Below are 11,909 nucleotides of genomic sequence, written 5' to 3'. Positions count from 1 at the left end.
GGGAGAAGAGATAAAGAAGGTGGAGGATTTTAAGCACTTGAGGTGGACTGAGAGTGTGGAAAAGAGGTGAAGAAACGTGTCTAGGCAAGCTGGAACGGCTGGATAAAAATGTCAGGTGTGATGTGTGATAGAAGGGTTTCAGCTCGGATGAAAGGAAAATTGTATAAAACGGTGGTGAGACCAGCCATGATGTTTGGACTGGAGAGAGTGCCACTGAAGAAAAGGCAGGAAGCAGAGCTGGAGGTAGCAGAGATAAAGATGCTGAGGTTTACTTTGGGAGTAACCAGGTTGGATTGGATCAGGAATGAGTACATTAGAGGGACAACTCATATTAGAGGCGTTGGAGAGAAAGTCAGAGAGGCCAGACTGAGATGGTTTGGACATGTCCAGAGAAGAGAGAGTGAGTATCATCGGAAGATGATGCTGAGCCTTGAACTGCCAGGCAGGAGACAGAAAGGAAGACCTCAGAGGAGGTTTATGGATGTTGTCAAAGAGGACATGAAGGTAGCTGGTGTGAGAGAAGAGGATGCACAAAACCGGGTTAGATGGAGGACACTGATTCGTTGTGGCAACCCCTGAACGGAAAAGCCGAAAGGAAAAGATTTGCAAAAAGCTATTTAGCATACTCTGGCACATAACTATAGGAAAAATAGTGTCGAGTGACCATTGTAAAAACAAACATTTTGATGTTGACTGAAATGAGCTCTTCTGAGGCACTCTGGGTTCTCAAAAATGAAGCCTTGTTTGATGTTTTGCATTATGATGAGATGGCAATTTTCACCCAACATTTCCCAAATTTAAATTATACTAGTGTTACACAAAGCGGTCTAAGAAGATATTTGTTATTTGCAGTGGTGGGCTGTGGATTTCATCGCTAGGTCTTCAGTAGTGCTATGTCTGACTACAAGTCCACTACAGGGTACCATTAGCCAGGAAATAACTAACCGACCTTAATGATGTCCATTTTTTTTCATGAAAAGTCTGTCTTGTAAATGGCTTTAACAGAAAATCTGCAACCAAATCCATTTCTTCTTCTCCGTCAGCCATTGTGGGTTGACAAAACTGGTATTAAATCAACACAATATATATCCTAATGCAGCTCACTACCGATACAATGTGCCAGCTCTGGCTAGTATGCTCTTGTCACTAGCTGCTAGTGACTAACGGCTTGCGATCAGAGCAGTTTGCGCAAACTATAATTGGCTAGTGACTAGCCAATCATCGTTTGCGAAAACTCTGACATTGACCAGGGCCTTCAAGATGGCGTTGGTGCCTCCTTTGGGTTGCCAACTCGAAATCTGATTGATTAGAGCCGCAGTTGAATCGACACATTTGATGCGTTCGCAAATACGATTGTGATGGTGTCCAGGTAGATTGCTGACCCTGGTCACAAATGAAGGCTGAAATATGATTGGTTAAATTCTTAAATAAGAAAACACATGTCTGGAAGCCGTGCACAGGGGAAAAGTAATGAAAGGAAACTGAAAGACAATTTTGAATTATTTATGAAGAATTCATGGACAAAATATAATTAACAGCCCATGATTCCGATATTTTTAAACCAGCAGAGAAGGCTTTGCAGGCTTTGACGGTCCACCACTGGTTATTTGTCACTTTGTGGGCCTCTATGGAATTGTTGATAAGTGGGAGAAAGTTTTTGCTTTCCATGTTCACTCCTGTACGTGTGTAACCTGGCCTCCAATTAATGGTGTTATTATTAGCTATGTTGCCAAACTTTCTGGCAGCATTTCAGAATGAAGCCGCGAACATGACTGCCTTAAAATGTTTTTTTCCTTGTTATTTGATCCAGCCTGTTAAGTGCATTCTATATCGCCCTAAAAAATCCAACAGGAAATACCACAGGATGCCAGACAGAGTAACCTAATTAAAAGTGAGCGCACCCAAATCAGTGAGAAAACACTCACATCCAGATGCACACACTAATTGGATTTTACCATCACATCAACAGTTGGAGGGTCTTTGTGCTTTTATGAAGCTGACCTCGAGGTAAATGTAAAATGTTTTGAAGCCAATAAACCTCAACAGGCTTTTTAAAAGAAAATGCAGAGCCACGAACAGCTCTCTGTCCTCTTACCCCCAAATTAATGGAAAATGTCTTTTACCGTTGGAACATGGTGACTCATGAGGAACTGATGTAAGTAAGATGGGGGCCAATAAGGTCATATGGGAGGAGAATTAATTTCCCTCTCGTGTCAGAAGATCTTCAGGGAAAAGTTGGGCGGCTCTCTGACGTCAGGGGTTGCTGCTCCAGCATGCCGGCCGTCTTCTGAGAGATAGGTCCCTTTTCAGCGAAGGAATGAGCACCTGATTCCTTATTCACTGTACCCCCCAGGGGGTGAAAAGAGCAAAATTGGCATCTACACAAACATGACGGCTATATCAGATAAACATTAAAATATATTTTACCGTATATTTGATCACTGGACTTGCTGTTCAGAGAGAAATAAAATGCTTACTCCCTGGCACAAATGGAGTGTGCGCTCTGAAAAGAGAATAACATGTTTTTTTGTCAGGATCACATTTGTATCGAGCAGTGCTTGTAATTTATTTCTTGAAACACTTATCCCGCCTGCCTCCCTGCTGCTCCCAGGCGTGATATGGTGATGAAGCCACGGAAGTCGGCTGTTGACTTGGGACTGATACAGTAACTGAGGGATAACTTAGAAGTTGCACACACAAATGCACACGCATATATATATATATATATATATATATATATATATATATATATATATATATATATATATATATATATATATATATATATATATATATATATATATATATATATATATATATATATATATATATATCGATGAGAAGGTTTCTTCAGCCGTCATCTGTACAAAAGTGAAGGTTTCGGACGTTTCGCCTCCTATCCAAGAGGCTTCGTCAGCGAACTAAAGTCTGACTGGTCGTATCGGCCCCATTTATATATCCCTAATGTCCAGACATGGTGGCGCCGGACACAGCTATGATAGGTCCCCACTCTCAGGTTGGGGGGGGGGGGGGGCGGGGGACCCCTCCCTGTGGCCCCACTGATTGTTCCTACATTCCTGACTAACGACTGGCCTATTACCCCCACTGCCCCCAGTATCACCTCATCAGCATAACGACCCTCATCAGCATTGCGAAAGTTGCCTAACCTGTTTTGCCTAAGCAGGCTGTTGTATGAACGATCCAAATTGAACCTCACCCCACCAGACCGATTTAATGAAGGATTTTGTTGTTTTATAAGAATCGCTTCTTTTACGCCCCTTTCAAACCATCTATGTTCTTTCGCTAAGATTTTAACCTAATTGTCGTCAAATGAGTGGTTGCTAGCTTTTAGGTGCAAATGTACTGCCGATTGAGGCCCACTAGTATTATCCCTGCGATGTTGATAAAGTCTTTTTTTGAGAATTTGTTGAGTCTCCCCAATGTACTGCTCTTTACAATTTTCATTCTTACAATGTATGGAATAAACTACATTACTTTGTTTTTCATTTGGTAGCCTATCTTTTGGATGCACTAATTTTTGCCTTAACGTGTTTATCGGTTTGAAATAAGTAGGAATTTTATGTTGCCAAAGGACTCTTTTTAATTTTTCAGAAACTCCTGCAATGTACGGTACTGCTACTCCTCTCCTTTTTCAATCTTGAGAATTATTGGTTTCGTTCGCTATTCTTTCTTTCTGACATTTGTTGAATGACCACTGAGGGTACCCACAGTTAGTGAGTGCTCTCCTGATATGTTTTGACTCCTTTTCTCTACCTTCAGTGCTAGTTGGTATTAGTTTAGCCCTATGCTGGAGGGTTCTGATAACTCCTAGTTTATGTTGTAAAGGGTGGTTAGAGTCAAAAAGTAAGTATTGGTCAGTGTGCGTAGCCTTCCTGAAGACTTCTGTTTTTAGCGCTCTGTCCTCTTTTATAATTACTTTACAATCCAAGAAGGCTAGTTGGTTCTCTTGAATGTCCTCACGAGTAAATTTAATGTTGAAGTCTACAGAGTTGAGGTGATCTGTGAAGGATTGAATTTCTTGTTTCTTAATTATGACAAAAGTATCGTCCACATATCTAAACCAGTGTCTAGGTTTTGTCCCTGGGAAGGATGTGAGGGCCTGTTTCTCCATCTCTTCCATGTAAAGATTAGCCACTATGGGTGAAACTGGTGAGCCCATAGCACAACCATGAATTTGTTTATAAATTTTTTCCCGAAATTGAAAATACGTAGTATTAAGGCAGATTTCTAATAATTGGCAGATGTGATCCGGTTTAAGTTTGGTTCTTTCATGCAGAGAAACATCCGCCAGCAGCCTCGTCCTCACCACTGAGACTGCTGCTGGGGTTGGGACAGATGTAAAGAGAGAAGTCACATCGTATGATGCCAAAGTTTCCTCAGGTTCCAATATGAGGTCTTTGATCCTCTCTACAAACCCTGTGGTGTTCTCTACGTGATATTCAGTGTTACCAACCAACGGAGCTAAAATAGTTTTTAAATATTTGGCTACATTGTATGTAGAGGAGTAAATGCTACACACAATGGGTCTGAGGGGGAACCCTTCTTTATGTATTTTTGGCAGGCCATAGATACATGGCGTGGCCTCTCCCGGGTATAATCTAAAATACATCTGTTTGTCTATATGTTTTCCTTTCTCTAACTTTTGGAGACAGTCAATCATTTCTTTCTTGTATCTATTGGAAGGGTCCCTTTTTAGTTGCTCATACGTGTTAGAATCACTGATTAACCTATTTATTTTGTCTTCATAATCCAATGTGTTGAGAAGCACTGTGCATCTGCCCTTGTCTGCTGGCAAAATAGTAATATTTTAGTTCGCTGACGTAGCCTCTTGGATAGGAGGCGAAACGTCCGAAACCTTCACTTTTGTACAGATGACGGCTGAAGAAACCTTCTCATCGATGGACCACTCCTTTACGACTGAGAGCTTACACAGACATATATATATATATATATATATATATATATATATATATATATATATATATATATATATATATATATATATATATATATAGAGAGAGAGAGAGAGAGAGAGAGAGAGAGAGAGAGAGAGAGAGAGAGAGAGAGAGAGAGAGATACAGTGATGCCTCAGCTTACGAACTTAATTGGTTCCCAGAAAGTGGCAGGCGAAAAGTGTGTCTCCCAAATATTAATTTCCCATAGGAAACCATTAAACATGAGAATAATCCGTTTCCAGGTCCCCATAAAAGACGATTTTTGACTAAATAAGCCTTAAAACTACACAAAATATACATTATTTTATGTATAATAAATGTGCTATTGTATTGTGATTGAAGAAGTAAACTGTACTATATAATAAAGTCGATTTTTGACTAAATAAGCCTTAAAACTACACAAAATATACATTATTTTATGTATAATAAATGTGCTATTGTATTGTGATTGAAGAAGTAAACTGTACTATATAATAAAGTCGTTTAATTTACCTTTGTGATGGTCGTTGATGTAGTTGCCTCTTGATGATATCTGAGTGAAGTTCCCGTGCTTTCTCGGCGGTAATATACTCACTCACACGGTCCCCCACGGCGCAACACATCCTGGGCGCCCTTAGGTGGGAGGTGGAAAAGAGGGTTCAGGAGGCCCAAGGTGGTAACCCAGTTCCCAAGGATTGCCTGGTGGATCGACTATTCGTCCCCCCCGCACTACGCGCCGAGGTGCTGCACTGGGGACACGCATCCAGGGTTGCTTGTCACCCTAGGGTCAACAGGACGATCCACCTCATCGCCTAGTGGTTCTGGTAGCCGGACTACAGGAGGGACGTCGCGGACTACGTGAAGGCATGCCCCGCCTGTGCCCGTGGGATGGTCTCCCATCAACTCCCATCATTCGGCTCCCCTCTCCCGGCAAATTGCCGTTTTCATGTTTATGTTTGTTAAAGTAATTATAAGTGCCTTGCATGCTGGGTCCGAGAGGACAGTAATTTCATCTGTGCTGTATGTCATGCATATTAGCATATTTGACAATAAAGCTGACTTTGACTTTTGACTTTTGACTTTGACTTTGACTTCTCCAGCCACTACCAGTCCCCTCCCGACCCTGGTCCCATATCTCCCTGGACATCTTCACGGGCCTCCCCCCTTCCCGTGGCCAGACGGTCGTCCTCACTGTGGTGGACCGCTTGTCCAAGTCGGCCCACTTCATTTCGTTAACCGGGTTACCGTCTGCCATCGAGACGGCCCAGCTCCTGGTTAACCACGTCGTTCGTCTCCACGGGATTCCGGCGGACATCGTGTCGGAACGGGGACCGCAGTTCGTGTCCAAGGTAAGGAAACGTTTCTGTCGGTCCATAGGGGCATCAGCGAGCTTGTCGTCTGGCTACCACCCTCAATCCAACGGCCAGACAAAGCGCAACAACATGGATCTGGAAGCGGCTCTATGGTGCGTGTGCCTCCATCGTCCAGCGTCGTGGGCCCTCCACTTGCTGTGGGTGGAATACGTGCCCAACACCCTGGTCTCCTCAGCCACAGGTCGGTTCCCGTTCATGTCCGCCTGTAGTTATCATCCGCCGCTGTTCCCCACCCAGGAGGGCCAGGTGGTGGTTCCGTCTATCCAACACCACCTCAGACGGGCCCATCGAGTGTGGAAGGAGACCAGAGCCGCCCTGTAGCGCACAGCGTCCCGGAACCAACACATCGTGGATCGTCGTCGCCGCCAGGCACCGGTTTAGCAGATCCGGCAGGAGGTGTGGCTGTCCACGAAGGATCTCCGGTTGGCCGGGACATCGGCCAAACTGGGCCCAAGGTTCGCAGGTCCCTTCCCCATCAAGGCCGTCCTCAGCCCGGTCTCGGTTAGGCTCCGGCTGCCACCCATGATGAAGATCCACCCGGTCTTCCACGTATCCCTCCTCAAGCTGGTGGAAACCAGCTCCGGCACCCCCCCCCCACCCCCGGCCACTCCCCGGATGGTGGACAGTGACCCAGTCTACACGTTGCCGGAGATACTGGACTCACGGCGCATGGGCAGGGGATTGCAATACCTGGTCGACTGCGAGGGCTACGGGCTCCTGGATCCTCGACCCGTCACTCACCCGAGCGTTCTACTCGGCACACCCCTCCAAACCGGGTGGGCCGCCAGGGGGTGTCCATTGAGGGGGCGGGGGGGGGGGGGGGCACTGTCACATCCTGATTAGCATCTGGTGCGCGCCCCTCCCTGCTCTCCGGGCTCACTCAACTGATTCCAATCCCATTGATTGTGCCTTCTGGCTATAAAAGCCACCCGGTTCCGCTCGGTTTTCGCCGGTGTATTCATCTACTCATGACCCTGTCACCCTGCAGTACGCAGGTTGGTCCCACTCGACTGTCGTGCCTCTCTGTTCGGTTGCCTTACCTTCTGTTTTGCCCTCCGTGTCTCAGTAAAAACCCTTTTTGAACTACTCTGTCTCCATCGAGTATTTTGCTTCCATTTCCTTTCTTTTTTCGTCCGCTGAGATCTGTTGCTTCCCCTCGTGCGGACGTGACACCGTGATCTCCTTCTTCTGCTCGATCGTAATTTTATTTAATGCCTTCTTAGGCTTAACACTAGCCTGTGGTGGGGTCTTTTTCAGTACCATAATAGCAAAGGTACTCTACTCAATAACAAACCACGTCTGCACTGAAAGAAAGGTGGTGATGAAATCTAGTCTTAGCTGTTCAACCGTGTGGTTTGGTGTTCATCCGCCGAAAACTACTCCTTCAGCCACCATGGCACTGTGTGGTTTAGTTCGTCCGCAGAAAACTAGTTTGTATGCCAATATTATATTATTGCAAATTTATTGTTTGTAAGACGAAAAGGTTGTGAGCTAAAGCGTTCGTAAGCTGAGGTATTACTGTATATGATTTCAATAGGATGCTCGGTGTTACTTTTTGCTTTCACATCATGAACTCCTTGCATTTTGTCAGTACACAATTAGCTTCTTAATATAGCTTCTTGGTTAGAAGATTCATAAAGATTCATTTCCGAAAATTTCTACTCATAGGCCAAATGACATATTTCTGTGAATTGCCTAGTTTCTTGAATATACCTTGTCAAATACAGTGGGACCTAGGCTTACACACTTAATTGATTCCCAGGCAGAGTCTGTAAGGCGAAAAGTGTGTATCCCAAAAAATAATTTCCCATAGGAAACCATTAAAATGAGAATAATCAGTTCCCGGGTCTCCATAAAATGTAATTTTCAACAAAATAACCCTTAAAACTACAACCAATATACCTTATTGTATGTATAATAAATGTGCTATTGTATTGTAATGAAAGAAATACACTGCACTGTACAATAAAGTCATTTTATTTACCTTTATGATGGTCGTTGATGGCTTGATGGAATGGAGTGGCAGGTCGGAGGGAATTGCTGTTTGAAAGGAGTCACATTCCATAAGGACTGTAATTAAAGAAATAAACTGTACGTAGTCGTTTTATTTACCTTTGTGATGGTCGTTGATGGCTTGATGGAATGGGGTTCAGACTTCTCTTCCTGTTATGAAAGTCCAGTTAGGCATCTTTTTCAAAAAAGGCTGGTCTCATCTACATTAAATACTTGCTGAGGAACGTAGCCTTCTTCTTTCACCATTTCGAGGAATGATCCCTTAATAAACGGCCAATAAACGGCGAACTTACAGGTTTCCACATGACGATATCAGAGTAAATTAGCCGTGCTTTCTCGGATATAATTGCTTTATTCAAGCTGTCGCCGGCCAGCTGCTTTTCGTTAATCCAAATTAACAGAAGTTGTTCAACCTCTTCTATTGCCTCACACCGTTGCTTTGACAGCACGGAAACACCTTCAGCACCACACGCAACTTCGCATATTTGTACTGGGCTGTTAAATCAGACAAACGCACACCTCGTTCGTGTTTCTCAATGATCTCCTTCTTCTCTTCGACTGTAATTTAGTTTTGTGTCTTCTTCGGCTGAACAGGAGCCTGTGGTGGGGTCTTTTTTGGTCCCATAACAGCAAAACTATCCGTTTTCAATCCTTGAAGACGATCGAAGTGTGCACTCAAGAGAAAGGGAGTGTGGGAAGGTAGGCCTGCTGGGGCGCTGTTCGGTCATGTGCTTTGATGATCCTCCACCGAAGCTTACTCCGCCAGCCAGGGTGGGGAGGCGCTCCATGTGTATCCCAAAAAGTAGTGCGTATGCCAAGGTTTAATTTTCATAAATTTGACGTTCGTAAACTGAAAAATTCGTCAGGCAAGGTGTTCGTAAACCGAGGCCCCACTGTACACACACAGACACGTACACACACACACACACACACACACACACACACACACACACACACACACACACACACACACGCACACACACACACACTCAGTGACAGTACACAGAGTGACTAACCTGTCGAGATGCTGACTTTCACACTTAAATGCTTTAATAGGACTAAAGTAGACAAAGGCCACGAATGACGCAGTTGGAGCTATAACGGTCACACCACATTGCCGGTTTACTGTGGCCCGAGCAATTGGACTGAGCTATTTCCAGTCCACAATCCCTCATCAGCCCCAGGAAGCTATAGTCAGAAATAAACATTTTAGTTTAATCACTGCAGTACTAACATATATTTCAAGTGAATACTAGGAACGGATTATTGACCTATTGCCTTCAATTTATAAATGTAACATACAAACGACAAACATTTTGTCCATGCAATACTTTTTTTTCTTTTTGACACTGTTGAGTTGTTTTCTGAAAGATTTTTGTGCAGTTTTACAGTTCAGTCGTTTGAAACATTTTGTGCATACAATGCCTTTTTTTCTTTCTACGCCCCAACTCCATTTTCAATGTTGTTGTACTGTATATTTCAAATTTCCCCTTCATGGGACTATTAAAGGCTTTCTTCTTATTATTTTTAGAACTTGTTCAAGATCCATTGTTGAAGCAGAAGATTTTGCAACATGTAATTTTAGCACGAGCCTGGGCTGCTTTCTCTCATATTAATAGAAACTCCATTTTCATATGACAGTATTCATGTGATGGACTCACTTCCTCATTTGAAAAACTATTCCTGGCTATTGTGGAGGTCAGCCTCTGGAGTTGGAGTCAACAATTCTTGCTCCGGCAGATGCTGCGTCAGATGGAGTTCTGAGTCTTTAGCCATCATTACCTAAGACTTGAGGATTCGTTATCTCTCACAGTCTTATATCCATTGGGAATGCCAAACACTTCATGAACATGAGGAGCATGTGGTGAGAAGAGCTGTCTCCTTATTTAAAGGACAACGGACGTCACTTTTTTGTTTTTTAACTGACATCAGAAAAAGGTTTTATAGCATCTAAAATACCCAAAACGCGCAGGATGATATTTTTAGTCAAATGCAAAATACCAATAAAAATGACTGTCAAAAATCTGCAAAAAATTGAGCTGCGAATTGGGCATTTTCAGAAAGTCCCGCCCCCAGTTCGTGACGTTACGCCAAGACGTCTTGCATTACTAGTGAATCAAAACGATGGCTTCAGATTCGGAGAATATGCTTTCTTGTTACACATCCAGTTATAAATATGATTCAAATAGTTCTGAAGAGGAAAGCATACATGTTTGCAATCGATTATATAATTTATTTGTGCCATTTTGAGGCAACATTGGGGGGAAATCACTCACCCAAAAAAAGAGGCACAAAATGGCGACCTCCTGTGGCCACCTCCGTTTCCACAGGCTGATAAATTCCTTATATGGAGCTTGGATGCCCTCTTCTGGCGGCTTTTGGGTGCAACACGGTTCTCAGACCAAACATGTACAGCAAAATACATTGACGTGATGGAAGGACTGCTACAATGTGTCTTTTTTCGGTCAGGGGGCGGTCCTTTCGTGACGTCACGTACGGAATCATCACCAACTCAAAAACAAGACTTCCTGAATATTCAGCGCGAGTCTTAAAACGTAAACTACAGTTATATGTGGTGGAATCTTTGTAAAATACGCTCAGTAGAAGTCATTTGAAGCCATTTTACAAATTATGGACACAACTTGTCCGGAGACGTCGGTTGTCCTTTAAAGCTCGATAAAAGTAGAAAAGTCCTTCTTTTTTGTTTTAATTTATTACAATTCATGACAAAAATAATACACCCGGTACTTATCTTCCTAACGAGCGACATAATTAATGTTCGACATCAGTTTCCCATTCCCTTATTGACATCCTCTACCACAGGGGTCGGGAACCTACGGCTCGCGAGCCATATATGGCTCTTTTGATAATTGCATATGGCTCGCCGATAAAACTAAAATATGTGTTTAGTTTTTCGTTTCAACGTTTTTTTTTTTCGCCGTTCATTTCCCGTTGGGGCTGCAGTTGGCGGAAAGCGCAATTTTGATTGGATGACACTGACCTACAATGGCCGAAAGCGCCATGTTGATTGGATGATAGTGGCCGTCATGTTGAAACAGGTAAACGCCCCTTTGAGCCCAACTAGTGCACTTCAGCGTGAATGCACCGGAGCATTAGAGGAGAGAAAATGTTCTCATTCTAATTTGCAATGAAACAATACCATCGATGAAACAGTCGAATGTCAGTGACATTTTAACAAGCCCCCCATGTTAACGTTAGCATCGACATACTTCTGCGAGAAGTAGATTGCAGATAGCAAGTGTGGAAGCTTATGAGCCGTGTGCAGGCGAGCTAGCAGTAACTTCGCCTCTGGACCGGCAAATTGAATTTCATTCCGATCGTTTTCCTGGATTTTCACCAAACACGAGGAACGGAAAACCATTCATGTTAATAGTGAGTACTATCACAAAGTTATTTTAAATAATGCATTCTGATATTTTTTTGAAAAGTGGCCGCGCGTGTGTGCGTGTGCGCGCGCACGCGAGCGTTTGCATGTGTGCGCCCGCGTGCGTGTGGCTCTTGCTGAAAAACATTTCTAAATATTTTACTTTTATGGCTCTCTTAGTCA

At 43.5% G+C, this 11,909-nt stretch overlaps 1 long non-coding RNA gene across 2 annotated transcripts in view; it reads right to left on the bottom strand.

The window, feature by feature from the left end:
• LOC148896546 (uncharacterized) overlaps window positions 1-9,263 on the bottom strand; it is a 20,137-nt gene extending 10,874 nt beyond the window's left edge. For both annotated transcript variants that reach the window (XR_016115283.1, XR_016115284.1), the window contains exons 1-4: window positions 8,441-9,263; window positions 8,313-8,368; window positions 2,428-2,503; window positions 2,124-2,340 (exon numbers count right to left, since the gene is read on the bottom strand). This is a non-coding gene — a long non-coding RNA (uncharacterized LOC148896546). The remainder of the gene's footprint in view (window positions 1-2,123; window positions 2,341-2,427; window positions 2,504-8,312; window positions 8,369-8,440) is intronic.
• Window positions 9,264-11,909: the final 2,646 nt, after the last annotated feature.

Source organism: Hippocampus bargibanti, linkage group LG06, assembly GCF_051943395.1.
Source record: "Hippocampus bargibanti isolate YZ-2025 linkage group LG06, ASM5194339v1, whole genome shotgun sequence".
Taxonomy (NCBI): domain Eukaryota; kingdom Metazoa; phylum Chordata; class Actinopteri; order Syngnathiformes; family Syngnathidae; genus Hippocampus; species Hippocampus bargibanti.
This window is presented reverse-complemented; position numbering and strand designations above follow the sequence as displayed.